Below are 20,024 nucleotides of genomic sequence, written 5' to 3'. Positions count from 1 at the left end.
AGGAGTTGAGGAAATAACAGCTAGAAGGGTAAAATGGTAATTTAGTAAATCCCGACTAGCTGATGACATTCATGAAGGGTAAACATAGATAATATTCAGTGGATCCGCTCATCGTAATTAAGACGAATTCTTGAGTAGAAAATAAATTTATTTGAACCGAGAGATTTTCAGTGTCAGCTCTTTAGTGGAGTCAGTTGGCATTAAGCTAAACTTGGAAAAGGTTTGTGAACTTTTGAGTCCAAGTGTTTAGCTCAAGCTTTGTTCATTTGGGTCCATGAGGTCACTGTCACGAATCACATCGATAGGAATAGTTAAACTGGAAGCTAAGTCAAAACAAGAACGAAAATAGTTAAAAGGGTATTTTTGTCTTTTGAGACAAAAGATGAAATGAATGTCAATAAATTTTTTGACAAGTTCATTTGATGACTTAATGTCACTCGGCCATGACTTGATCATTGGGCCTTGTGAATTAATTTCATTTCATAAGAATTTTATTGAAAATTCTTAATGGGCATTTTCTTATGTTGTCATGAACAAGTGAAGAAAATTCTAGAAGCCTTTCTAGAAATGTTGGGCGCCCAAAATACCCAAGAGAAAGAGAATATTTTGTGCATAAATGTATTTAGATACTTGCCAAAAGAAAAAGAGGAAACAAATTTCCTCTAAGAGGAAAGGATATGGGCGGCAAGGACAAGTAAAGAAGAGGAAACAAATTAGGAAACAAATCCCTTAAGGGAATGAATGTGATGGGCGCATATGGAGAGAATGGGCAATAAGAGATTGCTCATGAATGCTTGGAAAAAGAGGAAACTCCTATTTTCTAAGGCTAACCCCTCTCCTATAAATAGGGCTCTCATTCTCATTGTTTTCTCATCCCACACAAGTTAGAGATTGAGAGACTCTCTCTCTAGACATTGTGGCCGCCCCTTCCTCTCTCTCTCTCTAGTTTATATTTTCGATTTTTCTTGGCTTGGCACCTAGGTCCTCACTCGACCTAGTGTTTAGCTCTGCGACTTCGAGACTCGTTCTTAAGTCGTAGTGTTTAAAAGTGCCCACTCACTGATTCCTTCTTTTCGAGTGATTTAGTGATAGAAACTTTCGTGGTTGCTCGAGGTGCCGAGGAAAGAAAGAGAGACGTGCTGCGAGGGGAGACGAGCGTTGCAAACTTTCCACAAGCTTCTTCAAAGTTCAAGCTTCAAGAAAGGTTAGTAAACTTCTAGCTCATATTGGTTTTTAATTACATGTACTTGCACTTGTCTAGGTTAGTAAAAACTGTTTTACTTGTAAAAGAAAATTTTTAAAATTCCGCCGCTTATCGAAGCGTTAATTATTTTCTCAAACCCTAGATCGATTCCAACAAGTGGTATCAGAGCTATGGTCAAAGAGATGCATGTACATGTTTTTTAATATTATGAGCTTGAAAATCGTTTTCGAAAGTTTACTAATTTTGTGACAAGTTAGAATTGTAATCTTAGATTTTTTTTTTAATTTAATGCTCTTGTCTTTAAATTAAAAAGCATGTTGATTTTCTATGAGTTTGGGATGTTTTTAAAACACATTAGAATCAGTTCTAAAAGTTTTTAATTTTTTATATTGAAAAACGTGTTTTAAAGGTTTGAGAATTTTCGAGTAAAATTTTGTGACTAGTTATATTGTGTTGCTAGTTTCGTTTATTTACTTGAATCGTTTTATGCATGTTGTTATTTCTTTTATTATATGTTATTACCCTGCTAATAAAACACAAATAAAAGCTTTAAACAACATCTTAAAACGTTCCGTTACACTTGATTCTTTTTCGCACCTAAGTATGACCAAGCTTTAATTTATTTCTTTTTCTTCGAGCTAGAGTAAACCCGCATTAAAAGTGACATAACTCTCTGCTCAGAAATCTAAATTTAATGATTCTTGAATCAAAGTAAAGCTCTGTCTGTCCTCTGTCCAATGCCACCGGTTTCGGCTGAAAAGGACATCGGAGCCGCCAGATACGGCGATTTTACTCCGAGAGGCGCGGCTGTCTGAAACTCCAGTTTTTTAGAAATCCGGATTTTCAAACCCCACTACCATGAGTTATAGAACTCTAATGAGAAAATTTTCTTGAGAAAAAATGTTTTTCATATGATTATAAACATGATGTGTAAGATTAAAATGTTTTGATTTTTGAAAGTTTAATTGAAATTGAATTTTTACAAAACTAGTTTGAATTTTGAAAAACCGTTTTCACTTTCAAACTTGAAAATATTTTGTCATCCAAATCAAATAAATTTTCAAAATGTTTTCAAAACTATATCTATATCACATATGTTCAAAATCTATATGCTCTTGAAAATTTGAGTGGGAGGTCTCCTTGTAGACAAGCCGAAAAATAAAAAGATGTGTAATCTCAAACTTTCAAGTGTTCGAGTGAGTTGAAGTTCACACTTCCCTCACCCTGTGCCTTTATGCACTAATACTGCTCTGAACATGTCGATCTAGGATTCTCTTCTAGTTGTCCGCTCTGTCGCTCTCTAACTAGGAAATTTGTTTCCGAACTTATAAGAGTCGATGAACCAACGTCAAAAACTAAGTGGGAGGGTTATATTCGTTGTTTGTAACCCGCGATCCCCAACACTAGTGAAAGAAGCAATAACGTGGGACTAAGAGCCGCTCTTGCGACCCTCACTTAAATGTGAGTACTCCAAGGCGTTATTGCTTCGATCATTGCTCAATGAGCTACGTCCGAGAGTGATGCAATGATGGCAAGGCCTCCCCTTGGGGGATTGTTTTTCAAAGCTGATCTTTTGGACTAAGTGGTTGGTTGCACGCTTAGGCTCAATCCCTAGTATCCTCCCTTGAGGCTCTGCGAAAGGTTGTGAGTGATCAAACCAATTTACAAGGTGGCTAGTCAAAATAGATGTATTGACATCTTGGCTTAGCATTAATGATGTGTCATTTACTTATAAATGGAGATTTTTTACGGCCTTCTCTTGAGGGAGTAAATTATTGTTTGGTTTATAACACCTTTGGATTTTACAAAAGTCTTAATGAAACTTAAATCCTAAACCAAAGACTAATCATAAACTTGTTTCAACTTTTATAGGCAATATGTCGCCCAACTCTCTCTCTTTCATTCTTTCCTCGAACAAACTCGAAAACGAAAACTACATAGACTCGAAACATAACCTCGACATAATACCTACCGTTAACAAGCACAAATGGGTACTCACCACCCCATGTCCTCCTCTGACGAATAATGATTCAACTCAAGAGGACAATGACGCCTTAGCGGCCTGGCTTCGATCCGATGAGATTGTGAGGTGCTATATCTTGGCATCTATGAACAATATGCTGAAAGAGCAACATCATGACTTCGAGACTGCCGCTGACATGCTCTACAATCTCCTTGAGATGTTTGGAGGGCAAAGGCGTCAAACAAGGCTACAAGCAGTCCGACAGTTTATGAACTGTCATATGCAGGCTAGGACTCCTATTGGAGACTTTATGATATTGATCATTAGTCATCTGAGTAAAATGGAAATCCTAGGATCTGAGATTGATGGGAAGAATGTCATAGATGTGATCTTAGAAACTCTCCCCGCATCTCTTGATACCTTCAAGATAAACTACTCCATTAACAAGCTAGAGTACACTGTTACCAAGCTTATGGAGGAACTTCACACTGCTGTAGGTTTCACTAAGAGAAAGAGGAATCAAGGAGAGGCACATGCTACTGAGCAAAAAGCCTCCGCCTCTGGAACTGTGAAGAGACCTTACAAGGCCGATAAAAAGAACTGTCATGCCAATCTCAAAGCAAAGGAACATAGTATTGTACTAGTTACCGAAGCATGCTTAGTAGCTGATAATGTATCAACGTGGATTCTTGACTCCGCTGCTACTAACCATATTTGTTGTTCCTTGAATGGTTTCAAGAAAACCAAAAGCTTAGAGGAAGGCGAGTTCTGTTTCAAATGGGGTGATGGGAGCCTGGTGTCTGCAAAGGCTGTGGGATCCGTGACGCTGTCTTTTGAAGACCGCACTTTAAACTTGAATAATGTTTATTTTGTTCCTACCTTTGGGAAGAACTTAATATCCGTTGCTCGTCTTCGTGAGCAAGATTATTGTTTAAAGTTCATTAAGAATGGAATTCGTATTTCGTTTCCTGATAATTCTTTTGTCACTGATGCATGTATGAAGAATGCTCTTTTCTACATCTATCCCACTCAACCTTCTCTTTTAGACACCGAAATAGATAATGATCTAATTAGGGAGCCAAAGAGGATCAAACTTTCTGAATCCTCCGATCTAACAAAATCAACACACCTATGGCACTTAAGACTTGGTCATATCAGTCTAGAAAGGATTAAGAGACTTGTGAGGGATGGTCCACTCCAAGCCTCTGCAATAGGTTCACTACCTACTTGTGAATCCTGCATAGAAGGAAAAATGACTAAGCGACCTTTCTCTGATAAAGGTCGAAGAGCCACTGAGTTGCTGGAACTAATACATTCTGATGTATGTGGTCCGCTCAGCCAATAGGCACGTGGAGGATACGAATACTTCGTTACCTTCACTGATGATTACTCACGATATGGGTTTGTCTATTTGCTCAAACACAAATCCGAGACCTTTAACGTATTTAAGGTCTTTAGGGCTTTAGTGGAAAAGCAAACTGGCAAAGTGATCAAAACCCTTCGATCTGATCGAGGTGGTGAGTATATGTCTGGAGAGTTCGATGACTTTCTTAAAGAAGAAGGTATCGCTTCTCAGCTTACCGCACCTGGCACACCTCAACAAAACGGAGTGTCAGAGAGAAGAAACCGAACTCTTATGGAGATGGTTAGATCGATGATGAGTTACTCATCACTCCCGCTTTCCTTTTGGGGATATGCCCTCGAAACAGCCGCTTACATTCTGAACCAAGTTCCGTCTAAAACGGTTCCTGGTACTCCTTATGAAAGATGGACTGGCCGTAAAGTAAGTTTGGGCCACATCCGAATTTGGGGTTGCCCTGCACATGTGCTAAGGCAAAAGACTAGCAAGTTGGCTAGTAGGTCAGAATTGTGCCTGTTTGTGGGATATCCAAAGGAAACTAAAGGTTTCATTTTCTATAGTCCCGAGGACGATAAGACTTTCGTTAGCACGAATGCTCGTTTCCTCGAGGAGGACTTTATGAAGGATGCGAAACCTAGAAGCAAAATTGTGCTTGAAGAAAAGTTGGGTGAGGAAGCTTATACCTCATCTGTAAGAACTGTTCTTACCCCAACTGAAACACAACCTAACTCATCAGAATCTCGTCAAGTAGTACTTCGACGTAGTGGGAGGGCTACTCAAAAGCCTGACAGGTACATGTCTTATGGAGACTCTCTTGTAGCCGTCTCCGACATGGATGACCCTGTTTCCTATAGCCAAGCAATGGCTTGTTCTGAATCAAACCTTTGGCTTGACGCTATGAAAGTTGAAATGCACTCGATGTATGTCAACAAAGTCTGGAAACTTGTAGACCTTCCTGAAGGGATTAAACCCGTAGGGTGTAAGTGGATATACAAGAAGAAAAGGGGTCCTGATGGGAACGTCGAGACGTTCAAAGCACGACTTGTGGCAAAGGGTTACCCAACAAGAAGGGATTGACTATGAAGAAACCTTCTCGCCAGTCGCAATGCTTAAATCCATCCGCATACTCCTATCCATAGCTGCAGCTCTCGACTATGAGATCTGGCAAATGGATGTCAAGACAGCCTTTCTGAATGGCAATCTTGACGAGCGCATTTACATGGCTCAACCAGACGGTTTCGTGGATAAAGGTCAAGAGACCAAGGTTTGTGAGTTGCTTAAATCCATTTATGGACTAAAGCAAGCATCTAGGTCATGGAATATTAGATTCGATGAAACTGTAAAAAGCTTCGGCTTTGAACAGTCAATAGATGAGCCTTGTGTTTACAAGTTAATACACGAAGGCAAAGTTGTGTTTCTGGTACTATATGTCGATGATATACTACTCATTGGTAATGACGTGGGTAAGTTATCTGAGGTTAAGGTCTGGCTAGCAAAGCAATTCGATATGAAGGATCTAGGAGAAGCCGCGTACATTCTGGGAATCCAAATCTTTGGAGATAGGAAAAACCGGACCCTGTCACTCTCTCAAGCATCTTATATTGATAAGGTGATGGATCGCTTCTCGATGCAAGACTGCAAGAGGGGTCAAACACCCTTTAGGCATGGAGTTTCACTCTCTAAGGACCAGTCTCCCAAGACTGCACAAGAGATTGAAGACATGAGGAAGATTCCTTACGCCTCTGCCGTAGGAAGCCTCATGTATGCTATGCTTTGCATTAGACCTGACATCTGTTTCGCCGTTGGCGTAGTTAGTCGTTTCCAATCCAACCCTGGACCCGAGCACTGGATTGCTGTTAAGCATGTTCTTAAGTATCTTCGAAGAACTAGGAACTTGATGCTTACATACTCAGGTACTGACCTGACTATGACGGGATATACCGACTCCGATTTTCAAGCGGATAAGGATTCCAGGAAATCCACATCAGGATCTGTGTTCATCCTTAATGGTGGAGCTGTTGTGTGGAGAAGTATTAAGCAATCTTGCATTGCTGACTCCACAATGGAAGCAGAATATGTGGCTGCTTGTGAAGCATCCAAAGAGGCTGTATGGCCTAGAAAATTCCTTAAGTATTTGGAAGTTGTTCCAAACGTCGACGAGCCCATGACCCTTTATTGTGATAATAGTGGGGCTGTCGCAAACTCAAAGGAACCTAGAAGCCATAAGCGCTCTAAGCATATTGAGAGGAAATTGTTGGAATCGATCTAGGGTTTAAGAAAATAATTAACGCTTCGGTAAGCGGCGGAATTTTAAAATTTTTTTTTTACAAGTAAAAACGGTTTTTACTAACCTAGACAAGTGCAAGTACATGTAATTAAAAACCAATATGAGCTAGAAGTTTACTAACCTTTCTTGAAGCTTGAACTTTGAAGAAGCTTGTGGAAAGTTTGCAACGCTCGTCTCCCCTTGCAGCACGTCTCTCTTTCTTTTCTCGGCACCTCGAGCAACCACGAAAGTTTCTATCACTAAATCACTCGAAAAGAAGGAATCAGTGAGTGGGCACTTTTAAACACTACGACTTAAGAACGAGTCTCGAAGTCGCAGAGCTAAACACTAGGTCGAGTGAGGACCTAGGTGCCAAGACAAGAAAAATCGAAAATATAAACTAGAGAGAGAGAGAGGAAGGGGCGGCCAAGTCTAGAGAGAGAAGCTCTCAATCTCTAAAACTTTGGAATGAATGAAATGTGTGGAATGAGGCTCCTATTTATAGGAGAGGTCTCACCTTCAATAAGGTAGTTTCCTCTTCTATAGAATATCACATATTCATGAGCAAATATTGCCCATTTCCCTCTTATTCCACACGGCCAAGGGAGCCTTCTAGAAGGCTTGGATTTGTTTCCTTTTATGTGCCTTGCCTTGCCTTTTTCTTACTTGGCCGAAATTCTTAAGCATCCTTATGCAAATTTGTTTCCTCTTTTTCTTTTGGCAAGTATCTATATACATTTATGCACAAAATAAACTCTCTTTCTTTGGGTATTATGGGCGCCCAACATGACTCTAGAAGGAGCTTCTAGAAGCTTCTTCATTTGTTCATAACAACATGAGAAAAGCCCATTAAGAATTTTCAATAAAATTCTTATGAAACGAAATTAATTCACAAGGCCCAATTAATCATATTATGGCCGAGTGACATTAAGTCATCAAATGAACTTGTCAAAATTTATTGACATCCATTTCATCCTTATGTCTCAAAAGACAAAAATACCCTTTCGACAATTTTCGTTCTTGTTTTGACTTAGCTTCCAGTTTAACTATTCCTATCGATGTGATTCGTGACGGTGACCTCATGGACCCAAATGAACAAAGCTTTAGCTAAACACTTGGACTCAAAAGTTCACAAACCTTTTCCAAGTTTAGCTTAATGCCAACTGACTCCACTAAAGAGCTGACACTGAAAATCTCTCGGTTCAAATGAATTTATTTTCTACTCAAGAATTCGACCTAATTATGATGAGCGGATCCACTGAATATTATCTATGTTTACCCTTCATGAATGTCATCAGCTAGTCGGGATTTACTAAATTACCATTTTACCCTTCTAGCTGTTATTTCCTCAACTCCTTTGTCGCTTGTGAATAAGTTAGAAACAATGTATTGACGAGGAGCTAACAAGTCACATTGTTTCATCCAAAAGAGTCAGGACTCAATTTGGACACTGGCCAGTAAATTTATTCACACTCCAAGGAACAAAGCATGAGGTGACATACATTGCATTTCAGCAATCTTGTACATGAATTCCATATCTATGAGAACTTCACAAAGTTACTCATGACAGACTCACAACTTAGTACTTCACCAATAGGCCTTGTTCGGAATCACATAGTGAGTCCGAACTTTGACTTTCTCAAATGAGAATACTAAGGTGTGAAATGCCATGTCTCATTTCAGGATTAAGGTAAGCATGGCGCAATTCATACATAGTGACTTCGAGACATAAGAGGTTAAATGGTTTGTTCTTATATTGTCTCTAGAAGTGCACTGGTCAATTCAGTACCTTCGGAAGATACCTAGAAGAACTATAGAGTCCCCAACTCTCAATGCCTCATAACCAGACATCATAGATTCTTCTAACAATCATACTGAGGTCAATAGTCCTTTGACCCTAAGATTGCGAATATATCGTTTTAAGCAAACTACGAAGAGTTTGTTCATGCAAATATACATTTGTCTCTTCGTAAGTTGTTTAGTTTGTTTATGGACTAAAAGACTATGGTTTTATCATAAAGCTTCAGACAAGGAAGATTGAATGAACGTTTCAACTTTATTAATAAATAAGCAATTACAAGCAAGAGTCTTCGTAAGACTATATTACATCAAATGTACATAAATAGACACTACTACTCTTCTTGTGGGCACCATTGACAACAAACTCCCACTTGACTCAAAGAAGATGTGAGTAGTCCTTTATGCCTAATCCCTCTCGATGTTGGTCGAAGACCATGTTCGCTAGGGCCTTGGTGAATGGATCTGCCAGAGATCTACTTCACCTCCACGTCTCCGCGTTGCGCGATCTCTCGAATCAAATGGTATTTCCTCTCAATATGCTTAGAGCGCTTATGGCTTCTAGGTTCCTTTGAGTTAGCGACAGCCCCACTATTATCACAATAAAGGGTCATGGGCTCGTCGACGTTTGGAACAACTTCCAAATACTTAAGGAACTTTCTAAGCCATACAGCCTCTTTGGATGCTTCACAAGCAGCCACATATTCTGCTTCCATTGTGGAGTCAGCAATGCAAGATTGCTTAATACTTCTCCACACAACAGCTCCACCATTAAGGATGAACACAGATCCCGAAGTGGATTTCCTGGAATCCTTATCCGCTTGAAAATCGGAGTCGGTATATCCCGTCATAGTCAGGTCAGTACCTGAGTATGTAAGCATCAAGTTCCTAGTTCTTCGAAGATACTTAAGAACATGCTTAACAGCAATCCAGTGCTCGGGTCCAGGGTTGGATTGGAAACGACTAACTACGCCAACGGCGAAACAGATGTCAGGTCTAGTGCAAAGCATAGCATACATGAGGCTTCCTACGGCAGAGGCGTAAGGAATCTTCCTCATGTCTTCAATCTCTTGTGCAGTCTTGGGAGACTGGTCCTTAGAGAGTGAAACTCCATGCCTAAAGGGTGTTTGACCCCTCTTGCAGTCTTGCATCGAGAAGCGATCCATCACCTTATCAATATAAGATGCTTGAGAGAGCGACAGGGTCCGGTTTTTCCTATCTCGAAAGATTTGGATTCCCAGAATGTATGCGGCTTCTCCTAGATCCTTCATATCGAATTGCTTTGCTAGCCAGACCTTAACCTCAGATAACTTACCCACGTCATTACCATTGAGTAGTATATCATCGACATATAGTACCAGAAACACAACTTTGCCTTCGTGTATTAACTTGTAAACACAAGGCTCATCTATTGACTGTTCAAAGCCGAAGCTCTTTACAGTTTCATTGAATCTAATATTCCATGACCTAGATGCTTGCTTTAGTCCATAAATGGATTTAAGCAACTCACAAACCTTGGTCTCTTGACCTTTATCCACGAAACCGTCTGGTTGAGCCATGTAAATGGGCTCGTCAAGATTGCCATTCAGAAAGGCTGTCTTGACATCCATTTGCCAGATCTCATAGTCGAGAGCTGCAGCTATGGATAGGAGTATGCGGATGGATTTAAGCATCGCGACTGGCGAGAAGGTTTCTTCATAGTCAATCCCTTCTTGTTGGGTATAACCCTTCGCCACAAGTCGTGCTTTGAACGTCTCGACGTTCCCATCAGGACCCATTTTCTTCTTGTATATCCACTTACACCCTACGGGTTTAATCCTTTCAGGAAGGTCTACAAGTTTCCAGACTTTGTTGACATACATCTAGTGCATTTCAACTTTCATGGCGTCAAGCCAAAGGTTTGATTCAGAACAAGCCATCGCTTGGCTATAGGAAACAGGGTCATCCATGTCGCACACGGCTACAAGAGAGTCTCCATAAGACATGTACCTGTCAGGCTGTTGAACAGCCCTCCCACTACGTCGAAGTACTACTTGACGAGATTCTGATGAGTTAGGTTGTGTTTCAGTTGGGGTAAGAACAGTTCTTACAGATGAGGTAGAAGCTTCCTCACCCAACTTTTCTTCAAGCACAATTTTGCTTCTAGGTTTCGCATCCTTCATAGAGTCCGCCTCAAGGAAACGAGCATTCGTGCTAACGAAAGTCTTATCGTCCTCGGGACTATAGAAAGTAAAACCTTTGGTTTCCTTCGGATATCCTACAAACAGGCACAATTCTGACCTACTAGCCAACTTGCTAGTCTTTTGCCTCAGCACGTGTGCAGGGCAACCCCAAATTCGGATGCGGCCAAGATTCACTTTACGGCCAGTCCATCGTTCATAAGGAGTACCAGGAACCGTTTTAGACGGAACTTGGTTCAGAATGTAAGCGGCTGTTTCGAGGGCATATCCCCAAAAGGAAAGGAGGGAGTGATGAGTAACTCATCATTGATCTAACCATCTCCATTAGAGTTCGGTTCCTTCTCTCTGACACTCCGTTTTGTTGAGGTGTGCCAGGTGCGGTAAGCTGAGAAGCGATACCTTCTTCTTTAAGAAAGTCATCGAACTCTCCAGACATATACTCACCACCTTGATCGGATCGAAGGGTTTTAATCACTTTGCCAGTTTGCTTTTCCACTAAAGCCCTAAAGACCTTAAATACGTTAAAGGTCTCGGATTTGTGTTTAAGCAAATAGACAAACCCATATCTTGAGTAATCATCAGTGAAGGTAACGAAGTATTCGTATCCTCCACGTGCCTGTTGGTTGAGCGGACCACATACATCAGAATGTATTAGTTCCAGCAACTTAATGGCTCTTCGACCCTTATCAGAGAAAGGTCGCTTAGTCATTTTTCCTTCTATGCAGGATTCACAAGTAGGTAGTGAACCTATTGCAGAGTCTTGGAGTGGACCGTCCCTCACAAGTCTCTTAATCCTATCTAGACTGATATGACCAAGTCTTAAGTGCCATAGGTATGTTGATTTTGTTAGATCGGATGATTCAGAAAGTTTGATCCTCTTTGGCTCCCTAATTAGATCGTTATCTATTTCGGTGTCTAAAAGAGAAGGTTGAGTGGGATAGATGTAAAAAAGACCATTCTTCATACATGCATCAGTGACAAAAGAATTATCAGGAAACGAAATACGAATTCCATTCTTAATGAACTTTAAACAATAATCTTGCTCAAGAAGACGAGCAACGGATATTAAGTTCTTCCCAAAGGTAGGAACAAAATAAACATTATTCAAGTTTAAAGTGCGGTCTTCAAAAGACAGCGTCACAGATCCCACAGCCTTCGCGGACACCATGCTCCCATCACGCCATTTGAAACAGAACTCGCCTTCCTCTAAGCTTTTGGTTTTCTTGAAACCATTCAAGGAACAACAAATATGGTTAGTAGCAGCGGAGTCAAGAATCCACGTTGATACATTATCAGCTACTAAGCATGCTTCGGTAACTAGTACAATACTATGTTCCTTTGCTTTGAGATAGGCAGGACAGTTCTTTTTATCGGCTTTGTGAGGTCTCGTCACAGTTCCAGAGGCGGAGGCTTTTTGCTCAGTAGCATGTGACTCTCCTTGATTCCTCTTTCTCTTAGTGAGACCTACAGCAGTGTGAAGTTCCTTCATAAGCTTGGTAACAGTGTACTCTAGCTTGTTTACGGAGTAGTTCATCTTGGAGGTATCAAGAGATGCGGGGAGAGTTTCTAAGATCATATCTATGATATTCTTCCCATCAATCTCAGATCCTAGGATTTCCATTTTATTTAGAAAACTAATGATCAGTATCATAAAGTTTCTAACAGGAGTCCTAGCCTTCATATGACAGTTCATAAACTGTCGGACTGCTTTTTCCCTTGCTTGACGCCTTTGCCCTCCAAACATCTCAAGGAGATTGTAGAGCATGTCGGCGGCAGTCTCGATGTCACGATGTTGCTTTTTCAGCATATTGTTCATTGATGCTAACATATAGCACCTCACAATCTCATCAGATCGAAGCCAAGCCGCTAAGGCGTCATTGTCCTCTTGAGTTGAATCATCATTCGTCAGAGGAGGACACGGGGTGGTGAGTACCCATTTGTGCTTGTTAACAGTAGGTATTATGTCGAGGTTACGTTTCGAATCTACATAGTTTTCGTTTTCGAGTTTGATCGAGGAAAGAAAGATTGAGAGATGGTTGAGAGACATATTGCCTATATAAGTTGAAACAAGTTTATGATTAGTCTTTGGTTTAGGATTTAAGTTTTATTAAGACTTTTATAAAATCCAAAGGTGTTATAAACCAAACGATAATTTACTCCCTCAAGAGAAGGCCGCAAAAAATCTCCATTTATAAGTAAATGACACATCATTAATGCTAAGCCAAGATGTCAATACATCTATTTTGACTAGCCACCTTTTAAATTGGTTTGATCACTCACATCCTTTCGCAGGGCCTCAAGGGAGGATACTAGGGATTGAGCCTAAGCGTGCAACCAACCACTTAGTCCAAAAGATCAGCTTTGAAAAACAATCCCCCAAGGGGAGGCCTTGCCATCATTGCATCATTCTCGGACGTAGCTCATTGAGCAATGATCGAAGCAATAACGCCTTGGAGTACTCACATTTAAGTGAGGGTCGCAAGAGCGGCTCTTAGTCCCACGTTATTGCATCTTTCATTAGTGTTGGGGATCGTGGGTTACAAACAACGAATATAACCCTCCCACTTAGTTTTTGGAGATGGTTCATCGACTCTTATAAGTTCGGAAACAAATTTCCTAGTTAGAGAGCGACAGAGCGGACAACTAGAAGAGAATCCTAGATCGACATGTTAAGAGCAGTATTAGTGCATAAAGGCACAAGGTACATACTCGATCTTTTCCTATTTTCTATTTCGGGAAAGTGCGTGAGCGAAGTGTGAACTTCAACTCACTCGAACACTTGAAAGTTTGAGATTACACATCTTTTTATTTTTCGGCTTGTCTACAAGGAGACCTCCCACTCAAATTTTCAAGAGCATATAGATTTTGAACATATGTGATATAGATATAGTTTTGAAAACATTTTGAAAATTTATTTGATTTGGATGACAAAATATTTTCAAGTTTGAAAGTGAAAACGGTTTTTCAAAATTCAAACTAGTTTTGTAAAGATTCAATTTCAATTAAACTTTCAAAAAACAAAACATTTTAATCTTACACATCATGTTTATAATCATATGAAAAACATTTTTGTTCAAGAAAATTTTCTCATTAGAGTTCTATAACTCATGGTAGTGGGGTTTGAAAATCCGGATTTCTAAAAAACTGGAGTTTCAGACAGCCGCGCACCACGGAGTAAAATCGCCATATCTGGCGGCTCCGATGTCCGTTTCAGCCGAAACCGGTGGCATTGGACAGAGGACAGACAGAGCTTTAATTTATTTCGATTTCTGAGCAGAGAGTTATGGCACTTTTAATGCGGGTTTACTCCAGCTCGAAGAAAAAGAAATAAATTAAAGCTTGGTCCTACTTAGGTGCGAAAAAGAATCAAGTGTAACGGAACGTTTTAAGATGTTGTTTAAAGCTTTTATTTGTGTTTTATTAGCAGGGTAATAACATAGAATAAAAGAAATAACAGCAAGCATAAAACGAATACGGTAAATAAAAGAAACTAGAAAGACAAAGTAACTAGTCACAAAATTTACCGAAATTTCTCAAACCTTTAAAACACGTTTTTCAATATAAAAAATTAAAAACTTTTAGAACTGATTCTAATGTGTTTTAAAAACATCCCAAACTCATAGAAAATCAACATGCTTTTTAATTTAAAGACATGAGCAATAAATTAAAAAAAATCTAAGATAACAATTCTAACTTGTCACAAAATTAGTAAACTTTCGAAAACGATTTTCAAGCTCATAATTTTAAAAACATGTACATGCTAAACATTGACCATAGCTCTGATACCATTTGTTGGAATCGATCTAGGGTTTAAGAAAATAATTAACGCTTCGGTAAGCGGCGGAATTTTAAAAATTTTCTTTTACAAGTAAAAACGGTTTTTACTAACCTAGACAAGTGCAAGTACATGTAATTAAAAACCAATATGAGCTAGAAGTTTACTAACCTTTCTTGAAGCTTGAACTTTGAAGAAGCTTGTGGAAAGTTTGCAACGCTCGTCTCCCATTGCAGCACGTCTCTCTTTCTTTTCTCGGCACCTCGAGCAACCACGAAAGTTTCTATCACTAAATCACTCGAAAAGAAGGAATCAGTGAGTGGGCACTTTTAAACACTACGACTTAAGAACGAGTCTCGAAGTCGCAGAGCTAAACACTAGGTCGAGTGAGGACCTAGGTGCCAAGACAAGAAAAATCGAAAATATAAACTAGAGAGAGAGAGAGGAAGGGGCGGCCAAGTCTAGAGAGAGAAGCTCTCAATCTCTAAAACTTTGGAATGAATGAAATGTGTGGAATGAGGCTCCTATTTATAGGAGAGGTCTCACCTTCAATAAAGTAGTTTCCTCTTCTATAGAATATCACATATTCATGAGCAAATATTGCCCATTTCCCTCTTATTCCACACGGCCAAGGCAGCCTTCTAGAAGGCTTGGATTTGTTTCCTTTTATGTGCCTTGCATTGCCTTTTTCTTACTTGGCCGAAATTCTTAAGCATCCTTATGCAAATTTGTTTCCTCTTTTTCTTTTGGCAAGTATCTATATACATTTATGCACAAAATAAACTCTCTTTCTTTGGGTATTATGGGCGCCCAACATGTCTCTAGAAGGAGCTTCTAGAAGCTTCTTCATTTGTTCATAACAACATGAGAAAAGCCCATTAAGAATTTTCAATAAAATTCTTATGAAACGAAATTAATTCACAAGGCCCAATTAATCATATTATGGCCGAGTGACATTAAGTCATCAAATGAACTTGTCAAAATTTATTGACATCCATTTCATCCTTATGTCTCAAAAGACAAAAATACCCTTTCGACAATTTTCGTTCTTGTTTTGACTTAGCTTCCAGTTTAACTATTCCTATCGATGTGATTCGTGACGGTGACCTCATGGACCCAAATGAACAAAGCTTTAGCTAAACACTTGGACTCAAAAGTTCACAAACCTTTTCCAAGTTTAGCTTAATGCCAACTGACTCCACTAAAGAGCTGACACTGAAAATCTCTCGGTTCAAATGAATTTATTTTCTACTCAAGAATTCGACCTAATTATGATGAGCGGATCCACTGAATATTATCTATGTTTACCCTTCATGAATGTCATCAGCTAGTCGGGATTTACTAAATTACCATTTTACCCTTCTAGCTGTTATTTCCTCAACTCCTTTGTCGCTTGTGAATAAGTTAGAAACAATGTATTGACGAGGAGCTAACAAGTCACATTGTTTCATCCAAAAGAGTCAGGACTCAATTTGGACACTGGCCAATAAATTTATTCACACTCCAAGGAACAAAGCATGAGGTGACATACATTGCATTTCAGCAATCTTGTACATGAATTCCATATCTATGAGAACTTCACAAAGTTACTCATGACAGACTCACAACTTAGTACTTCACCAATAGGCCTTGTTCGGAATCACATAGTGAGTCCGAACTTTGACTTTCTCAAATGAGAATACTAAGGTGTGAAATGCCATGTCTCATTTCAGGATTAAGGTAAGCATGACGCAATTCATACATAGTGACTTCGAGACATAAGAGGTTAAATGGTTTGTTCTTATATTGTCTCTAGAAGTGCACTGGTCAATTCAGTACCTTCGGAAGATACCTAGAAGAACTATAGAGTCCCCAACTCTCAATGCCTCATAACCAGACATCATAGATTCTTCTAACAATCATACTGAGGTCAATAGTCCTTTGACCCTAAGATTGCGAATATATCGTTTTAAGCAAACTACGAAGAGTTTGTTCATGCAAATCTACATTTGTCTATTCGTAAGTTGTTTAGTTTGTTTATGGACTAAAAGACTATGGTTTTATCATAAAGCTTCAGACAAGGAAAATTGAATGAACGTTTCAACTTTATTAATGAATAAGCAATTACAAGCAAGAGTCTTCGTAAGACTATATTACATCAAATGTACATAAATAGACACTACTACTCTTCTTGTGGGCACCATTGACAACAGAAATACCATTTGATTCGAGAGATCGTGCAGCGCGGAGACGTGGAAGTGAAGAAGATCTCAACGGTGGACAACCTCGCAGATCCATTCACCAAGGCCCTAGCGAACAAGGTCTTCGACCAACATCGTGAGGGATTAGGCATGAAGGACTACACACACCTTTTTTGAGTCAAGTGGGAGTTTGTTGTCAATGGTGCCCACAAGAAGAGTTGTAGTCTTTATTTTGTACATTTGATGTAATAAAGTCTCATGAAGACTCTTGCTTGTAATTGCCTATCTATTCATTAATAAAGTTGAAACGTTCATTCATTCTTTCTTTGTTTGAAGCTTTATGATAAAACCTTAGTCTTTTAGTCCATAAACAAACTTAACAACTTACGAAGAGACAAATGTAGATTTGCATGAACAAACTCTTCGTAGTTTGCTTAAAACGATATATTCGCAATCTTAGGGTCAAAGGACTATTGACCTCAGTATGATTGTTAGAAGAATCTATGATGTCTGGTTATGAGGCATTGAGAGTTGGGGACTCTATAGTTCTTCTAGGTATCTTCCGAAGGTACTGAATTGACCAGTGCACTTCTAGAGACAATATAAGAACAAACCATTTAACCTCGTATGTCTCGAAGTCACTATGTATGAATTGCATCATGCTTACCTTAATCCTGAAATGAGACATGCCATTTCACACCTTAGTATTCTCATTTGAGAAAGTCAAAGTTCGGACTCACTATGTGATTCCGAACAAGGCCTATTGGTGAAGTACTAAGTTGTGAGTCTGTCATGAGTAACTTTGTGAAGTTCTCATAGATATGGAATTCATGTACAAGATTGCTGAAATGCAATGTATGTCACCTCATGCTTTGTTCCTTGGAGTGTGAATAAATGAACTGGCCAGTGTCCAAATTGAGTCCTGACTCTTTTGGATGAAACAATGTGACTTGTTAGCTCCTCGTCAATACATTGTTTCTAACTTATTCACAAGCGACAAAGGAGTTGAGGAAATAACAGCTAGAAGGGTAAAATGGTAATTTAGTAAATCCCGACTAGCTGATGACATTCATGAAGGGTAAACATAGATAATATTCAGTGGATCCGCTCATCGTAATTAAGACGAATTCTTGAGTAGAAAATAAATTTATTTGAACCGAGAGATTTTCAGTGTCAGCTCTTTAGTGGAGTCAGTTGGCATTAAGCTAAACTTGGAAAAGGTTTGTGAACTTTTGAGTCCAAGTGTTTAGCTCAAGCTTTGTTCATTTGGGTCCATGAGGTCACTGTCACGAATCACATCGATAGGAATAGTTAAACTGGAAGCTAAGTCAAAACAAGAACGAAAATAGTTAAAAGGGTATTTTTGTCTTTTGAGACAAAGGATGAAATGAATGTCAATAAATTTTTTGACAAGTTCATTTGATGACTTAATGTCACTCGGCCATGACTTGATCATTGGGCCTTGTGAATTAATTTCATTTCATAAGAATTTTATTGAAAATTCTTAATGGGCCTTTTCTTATGTTGTCATGAACAAGTGAAGAAAATTCTAGAAGCCTTTCTAGAAATGTTGGGCGCCCAAAATACCCAAGAGAAAGAGAATATTTTGTGCATAAATGTATTTAGATACTTGCCAAAAGAAAAAGAGGAAACAAATTTCCTCTAAGAGGAAAGGATATGGGCGGCAAGGACAAGTAAAGAAGAGGAAACAAATTAGGAAACAAATCCCTTAAGGGAATGAATGTGATGGGCGCATATGGAGAGAATGGGCAATAAGAGATTGCTCATGAATGCTTGGAAAAAGAGGAAACTCCTATTTTCTAAGGCTAACCCCTCTCCTATAAATAGGGCTCTCATTCTCATTGTTTTCTCATCCCACACAAGTTAGAGATTGAGAGACTCTCTCTCTAGACATTGTGGCCGCCCCTTCCTCTCTCTCTCTCTAGTTTATATTTTCGATTTTTCTTGGCTTGGCACCTAGGTCCTCACTCGACCTAGTGTTTAGCTCTGCGACTTCGAGACTCGTTCTTAAGTCGTAGTGTTTAAAAGTGCCCACTCACTGATTCCTTCTTTTCGAGTGATTTAGTGATAGAAACTTTCGTGGTTGCTCGAGGTGCCGAGGAAAGAAAGAGAGACGTGCTGCGAGGGGAGACGAGCGTTGCAAACTTTCCACAAGCTTCTTCAAAGTTCAAGCTTCAAGAAAGGTTAGTAAACTTCTAGCTCATATTGGTTTTTAATTACATGTACTTGCACTTGTCTAGGTTAGTAAAAACTGTTTTACTTGTAAAAGAAAATTTTTAAAATTCCGCCGCTTATCGAAGCGTTAATTATTTTCTCAAACCCTAGATCGATTCCAACAACCCTGGCGAGTCATGTCACGCCACGTCATCGGTAGTTTTATGCCTAATGACCCTGGACAAGGACGAGGCAAGCCACCCGACCGGACAGGACGCGTCACGTCCCATTACTCCCCCGGCGAGACAAAGACAGGCCTCCTGGAAGGGCAAGTCAAGTCGCCCGACCGAGCAGGACGAGGGGCAACGTCACCGGTAGTTTCACGCCTCATGACCCCGAATAGGATGCGTCACGTCCTGTTACCCCCCTGACAGGTCATATTACGCCCCCTGGCCCTCTGGCAGGTCTCATAACTCATGGGCACGTCCCGTGACCCTTCGGCGGATCTCGTCCGTCCCCTCCTAAACAGGACCGTCCCTCCAATAATGGCCAAATGACGAGACTACCCCGACCCTCACAACTCCACTATAAATACCTCCATTTTTCCCATTTGGAGGTAAGTTTGCTCACACTTACAAAACCTCTGCTTCTCTCTCTAGAACTCGAAGCACGACACCTAGACTAATGTTGAGCGTCGGAGTGCCCGCCGGAGGAAACCCATCCGCGGTCCTTTAGCTTACTCTCTTCTCTTTTCTCAGGTGACGAGTCGTCGGAAATCCTTTTCCGGCACGGCGGAGGTACAGGTGTTGGGAAAACTTCTCCGTTTGACCACCGTGCGGTCATAGGGTCCGGCCCTAAACCGAACCGCGGACCGGTTTTCGTGTTGATCCATTTTCAGGCATTAACATTTTGGCGCTAGAAGGAGGGGGTCTCGAGCAACAACCACGAGATTCCACCGGCAAATCTTTCCTCCACGACTTTGAAGGTTCACCGCCTTAGGTACCGAAAAACGTGATTAGGAACCCTTCTCTCGAGATGGCTAACCGCGTGACTGTCTCCGAAAATGCAGCCCTCCGCCCCGCGGGGAGCGTCGCGATGAACACTCGGGCTCAAGTCCAGGCCCG

This window comes from Urtica dioica, chromosome 8 (genome assembly GCF_054948205.1).
Source record: "Urtica dioica subsp. dioica isolate 48M chromosome 8, U.dioica_male_clone48M_v1_H2, whole genome shotgun sequence".
Classification (NCBI taxonomy): Eukaryota; Viridiplantae; Streptophyta; class Magnoliopsida; order Rosales; family Urticaceae; genus Urtica; species Urtica dioica.
This window is presented reverse-complemented; position numbering follows the sequence as displayed.